Source organism: Zerene cesonia, chromosome 22 (assembly GCF_012273895.1).
Source record: "Zerene cesonia ecotype Mississippi chromosome 22, Zerene_cesonia_1.1, whole genome shotgun sequence".
Classification (NCBI taxonomy): Eukaryota; Metazoa; Arthropoda; class Insecta; order Lepidoptera; family Pieridae; genus Zerene; species Zerene cesonia.
This window is the reverse complement of record NC_052123.1, coordinates 2,872,183-2,878,182: the sequence shown is the minus strand read 5'-3', so window position 1 is coordinate 2,878,182 and position 6,000 is coordinate 2,872,183. Positions and strand designations below refer to the sequence as shown.

At 32.5% G+C, this 6,000-nt stretch overlaps 1 protein-coding gene across 2 annotated transcripts in view; it reads left to right on the top strand.

Moving 5' to 3' along the window:
* Window positions 1-875: 875 nt before the first annotated feature.
* The window catches only part of LOC119836090 (irregular chiasm C-roughest protein-like), a 72,218-nt gene continuing 67,093 nt past the window's right edge, over window positions 876-6,000 (top strand). For both annotated transcript variants that reach the window (XM_038361330.1, XM_038361329.1), the window contains exon 1: window positions 876-1,105. The gene's annotated coding sequence lies outside the window, so the exon portion shown is untranslated. The remainder of the gene's footprint in view (window positions 1,106-6,000) is intronic.

The following is a 6,000-nucleotide window of genomic DNA, read 5'->3' as shown; positions in this document are numbered from 1 at the left end:
TACATGGATAACTTACGCTCCAGATTTCTTGTTTGACTACACAAAATACCTACAAATTTATATTACATTTCCTAGAATAAACATACAATATGATTATACGTAATACCATAGAAGTAGACTATATTGCAGATAAATCAATTGGAACCAAAATATATATTTATTTACTGGCCACTGGATTTTTAACATTAATATATAGACAATAAAGTTTTCTGTATCACCTTTATCTATCTGTATATGTATCAGTGAAATAAATTAAAGCCTTTGGTAGGAACCAACAGAAACATAGTAGCAAGCTTATGCTACTATTTGACACGATATTCTGCAAGGGTAGGGGAAGTTACTTTCCACGTTGTGAACTCGCCAAATTCGATTGTCGATTCCGCTTTTAAGACTAAAAATTAATGTATTTAAAATATGTAATATCTTTAACGTATACTTCTACATTTTCTAACCATTGTCGTAATGGCAGATATTTCGTGCCTAAAATACAAAAAAAGAAAATAGACAGTTTAATATTATTACAATGCAATAAATACAATAATTATTTTAATGCTGTATAATTTATACACCATAACACATGACAGTTTCAAACAGACCTTTTTCATAATAAACAAAATTTACATGTGGAAACACCTTAAATTGCAACATTGAAAAACAAGAAAATACGTGTAGTAGCGTTGTAAGGATTTACACGCAACATTTTCGTCCTACCCTAATTAAACTCCAAACAAAATTCGTCATACCTGTAAGGATTCCAGATTATTCCTTGCCGTAGTATCCCTACAAATGCACCGTTAACCTTGCACGTGACATTTGTCATATCTATAGCATATTCTTTGACGAAAGCGCGGGAAATTGTTTTTACAAACAGTAGTCGCCCGGGCGCCGCGTCTAGTGGCTGTCTATGAGTTTTGAATTTTGAATTTGGAACGCGTACTATTCATGTTGAACTTGGCTGGATGCGTTTGTGACTTTAGTCTTTAGTGAAAAAAAAAAAAAAACTTGACATTTCAATAACACACGCGGGATCATTAGTAAGATATTCTGTTGAGTGATTTGTGATTCTGTACTGAAGTGTTTTTTGAACATCGGATATTATGTGATGGTGAGCTTTTATGTTATTCTTTTTACGCTCTTATTTCTACGAGATAAATTAATAATTTGCAAAGCGAACTTGAGTATTTTCAACCAATGCAGTTTACAATGAAACAATACGCTGATAAATGAATGTTATAGATAAATTTACGTGTATCTTCGTAAAAGTCGTTTTTATTATCAATTGACTAGGCTGAAACCAAACATTTTCAGATTTTAAATGGGTGCCTTATGATTTTTTTTTTTTGTAACTAGATATCGTGACTCGTGATATATTTGCGATATATTGAAAACATTGATTTTTTTTTAGTTGGATTAGGCCTAGACTTATAGACCATGTAATAATAGTGCGTTGACTAGACAGTCAAGTAATAGAAAAAAGTAGTATCTAACTTGCTTGACAGTTTTCTTTTATCTCCTTAATTAAGAAGACATACTTCAGAAGTCCTATTAAAAAGAACACATACCATCATGGTACCTTAAATGTAATGCTTGGTAATTAATATAAACTACGAATTATTTATTTTACTATTAAATTTTCGTTCCGAATACTTGACAGTTAGTTACTTGACGTTTCCATAGTTTAAATCCATCAAAATCTGTTTAATTTCCTAATGTGACACGTTAAATAGGTGTGTAATCAAACGTATACCTACTCTGTCTGTCTCTTCACGCCTAAACCACTGAGCCGGTTTGGTTGAAATTTTACGGAGATCATTTTTAACCCGAGAAAGGATATAGGATAGTTTTTATCCCAAATATTGACCCCGGCGATGCCGTGCCCGTCTACCTAATTCACTTGACTACACGGGTAGAGCCATGAGCGGAAAGCTAGTCGGAACTATTGCGGTTTTTATTTATAGAATAGGAGTAAGGAGTAATGTGGATACTGCAATGCTTTGTTGTCGTCGGAGAAAATAAAACAATTTGATATATAAAATATACGTTCTAAAACAAATTATATCAAATAAATTATATAATATCAATGCTCATAAGTAAACACAACCTCTTTTCAATACTCACTAACTATTGGAATAGACTAAAAAAAATGCTTATTGTCGATAAACTCTTTTTAAATAGCATTCAACCTTTTTCTCACCTCTTAATCGATTCCTTTATTTCCTTCGTTAATCCTTTCCTTATCCTTTATCCCTTAAAGCGGGCAACACATTTGCAGAGGCACTACCTCTTCATGGTGCAAGCATGGTGGTGATCGCTTACCATCAGGCGAAGCACTACCTCCATTGCCCACTACAAACAAAAAACAATTTTCACAAAGAACCTGAATAGTTCTGTATATTATTTCTGCATTTTATTATAGCATTTTCATTGCATAAATAAATATTCTCTTGAGAAATTTTGAAAGAATAGAAAAAATTTGATCACGAGGCAGGATTCGAACCTGCGTATCTTGCCTAACCGTAGCAACCGTAGTAGGCAAGATACGCAGGTTCGAATCCTGCCTCGTGATCAAATTTTTTCTATTCTTTCAAAATTTCTCATTTATAAAGCATTTCAATGCTATAAAACTAAAAATTAAAATTAAAAAAAAAAAATATTCTCTTATTTACAGTACAAGCACGCTTTGGCTTGACTTCACGCTCTTTATCTAAAATCCGGTGATTTAAAGTTTATTTCATGACTAATTTCAATGAATTCATCACGGTATATCTTTTTTTCTAAAACCAACGAAAGAGGTGCATTAAAAAAGGTTCAATCAGTTCAGTAGCACCTGTTTTGAATAAAAAAAAGTGTTCCCATGACTTTGGGTTCGGAACGGGTTTTAAGAAAAAAATCGAGCCTTTTTAAGAGCAGGTGCGTGAATTTTGACAAGGTCGTATACAATTTAATTGTTTTTTTGTTTCGTTAAAGTATATCCCATGTTTTTGGTGCAGTTGAATGGAAGATAGCAGATCAAACTCACAGATTTCTTATTAATGCTGCCCAACATTATTATTTTGTAATGCGATAACGTTGAGTATTCTTATAATATTTTTGTATTTAATACAGGTTGGTAGGTTATCACTTTATTAGGTAATTTAACAAATAGCGAAGGAAACTACAGCAAACAATAGTCTGTACCTACGGGGGACTAAAAAGATTCCGCCTTAAAAATCCCGGTCTTATTTCCGACGACAATTTATAAAAGAAAGGCTTGAATTTGAAGTAAATGTCGAAGGAAACAAGGACAATTTCAAATGCACTTCTCGGGGGAACGGCGGACTGTTGTAACGCGTTGTCATGGCGACCATTTATTTTCAGTACGTTCTATTTTCGAAATTATGGAATTGACGGTCGTGTTTTTGAAATAACAAATTGTTGGCGCGCATTTTACTAATACAGCTTATTACATTTTAAAATAAAATGTTAAAACACTAGCAAGTTAGCATATTCTAAATCAATAGAAATAAATTGATATGTAAACCGAAAATTAACTCATGCGTTTATCTCGAAATCTGTGCCTGTTACATTTTAAAAGAATTTAACAGCCGTTTCTGTTGTCTTTGCATCGTAGCATCGGATGGGATGTCCGAAAAAAAACTTGAAACGGGCCGATCCGATGGTCTGTTGTTTATCTATTGAAATCTGATTTATCGAAGACCGTTCCGGCTTGGACGGTTGGGTTCTGTATCTTAAAAGATTTATAATGATTCACAATATTCGTTGTTCTAATATAGGTATGACTCTAGATACGTTATTTTGTTCGGTGTTATAATATAGGTATGACTCTAGATTATGCTAATAAATCACTAACAGCGTTATAAATAATGAAATTAAAATGGTAAATACTAATGATAGTGCTTGAGAATAAGAATATTTCTAATAATAATAGAGAAAACATTTTGTTAGTTTGTTTGAACGCGCTAATCTTGCAAACTGTTTGATGATGATTAAAAAAAATCTTCTTTCTCCTTGATCTTTCACTTTTGGATATGCACTTGCTATATGTAAGAACCGATTTTGATGAAATAAGTACCAAGATAGTTTAAGACCCGAGAAAGGACCATAACCTATCGATTTACATTCATATCTATGCAGGGGAAGCCCCGAACTCTTTATTTTTGACCTACGCGTGTGAAACCAGGGTCGGTAGTAAGTTATAATCATACCAAAAATAGGTTACTTCCTTTATAGGCCTAAAGTTTCATAAAGGCTAAAAGAAAGAAAACAATAAATATTGCTTTTGTTGGAGGTGTTAAATGCCTAAAGGAATAATATAAAAAATATTATCAAAGGAGATAAAGTGTGTATTATTTATTATTGTAGAAAAAAGCAACTGCTTATATATTCTCTTTGTATTATGTTGGGGATCGGTACGCAAAGGGTAAAAACGGGACTCTGGTAGTCTGATTTCGTTGTCTGTTTGTCTCCCTGTTCGTCTGTTGGTCCGTCTGACAAGAGGCTGTATATCATGAACTGTGAATTGAGTTGAGTTTTTTAGAGATGATTTGTAATAAATTAATAAAAAAATGAGATTAAGCAACGGTAAGCCGGGTCATAAATTGGATGGGTGATCCATAATTTTGCAGTTGCTCTTTAGCCTACTTGTACGGAACCCGTTGCGAGTTCAATTCGCACCTGACAGATTTTTAGGCCGTATAGCTTTATGTTATCTGTGCCTTGACCTATTATTTATCTATTTTATATTTTATAGCTTTATGTTAATAGTGCTTTGGTCTATTATTTTTATATTTTATATATTTTATTAGGAAGTTTATGCTAAGCTATGCTGCATATTTCACTTCATTATTTTATTAAAATTCGATTGTAAAGCAAGTATAAAAAATATAGTAGATATACTGCCCGACGTGCCTAAAAACGAAGGAAGTCAAAGTGATTCAAAATCAATTTGATTGTTATTTTGCTTTTGTTACTTAATAACCGATTGTCGTGTTTTTGTGTTTGATATTTGATAAATACTAGAATCTGGAACGATACTACCCTTTCAATCTAAGTCGCATAACTATTCGTTGAAAAGGTCTGTTTTACTACATTTTCTTTTTCAAGTATACGATTCTGGTATCTACTTATATTATAAATGCGAAATTGACTCTGTCTGTTACGTTTCCACGTCTGAACCTCTGAACCGATTTTAAAGAAATTTGGTATGAAGATAGAACTGAATTCGGGAAAGTACATAGATACATTTTATCACGAAAAAAAGGATAGAAGGGGTTGAAATAAGGGATAAAAGTTTGTATGGAACTTCCATATTGTCATAACATAAAATTACTAAACTATTTAACAAATTTCGACAAATAGTCTAGACCTTGAGAAAGACTATAGGCTATTCCTCGAAGTCGCGCGATATTACCGAATTCTACGCGGGCGAAGCCGCGGCCGGAAAGCTAGTAGGTAATACATCCTTCAAAAATGCAAAAAATATAATATATTTATGTTTACAATATCGGATGTAAAAATTAACATTTATTTGAGAGGATATAAAATTCATATATAGTATAAATATATTGCGTTAGAAAAAAAGGAATGTATTAGGGAACCCTAAACCAGAAGCCGCTGGTTCGGAATTACCTGTGGTTTCTGTATATTAGAGTCATTATGGTTTCTGTGAATCTATTTCCTATTTCGTACAAAAAATCACATCAAATTGGACTGAAATAATTGAGTTCGAAGAAGGACTGAGCTTTTAAAGTATTTTTTACTGTGATGCGATGATGGAAAATGGATGAAATGATAGATTAGGAATTAATAGTTGGGCTATGAATTTATGATTTTAATCTATACTAATAAAAAAATTGGAGTGTCTGTCTCTTTGTAATATTAAAAATAACCGCGTTTTTTTTTGTTAGTCATGTGGACGTTTTTTTTACAATTTTTGTATGTCTGTCTGTCTGCTTGTTTGTTCTGGTTATTCACTGGAGTACAGTAATGTACAAGTAATGT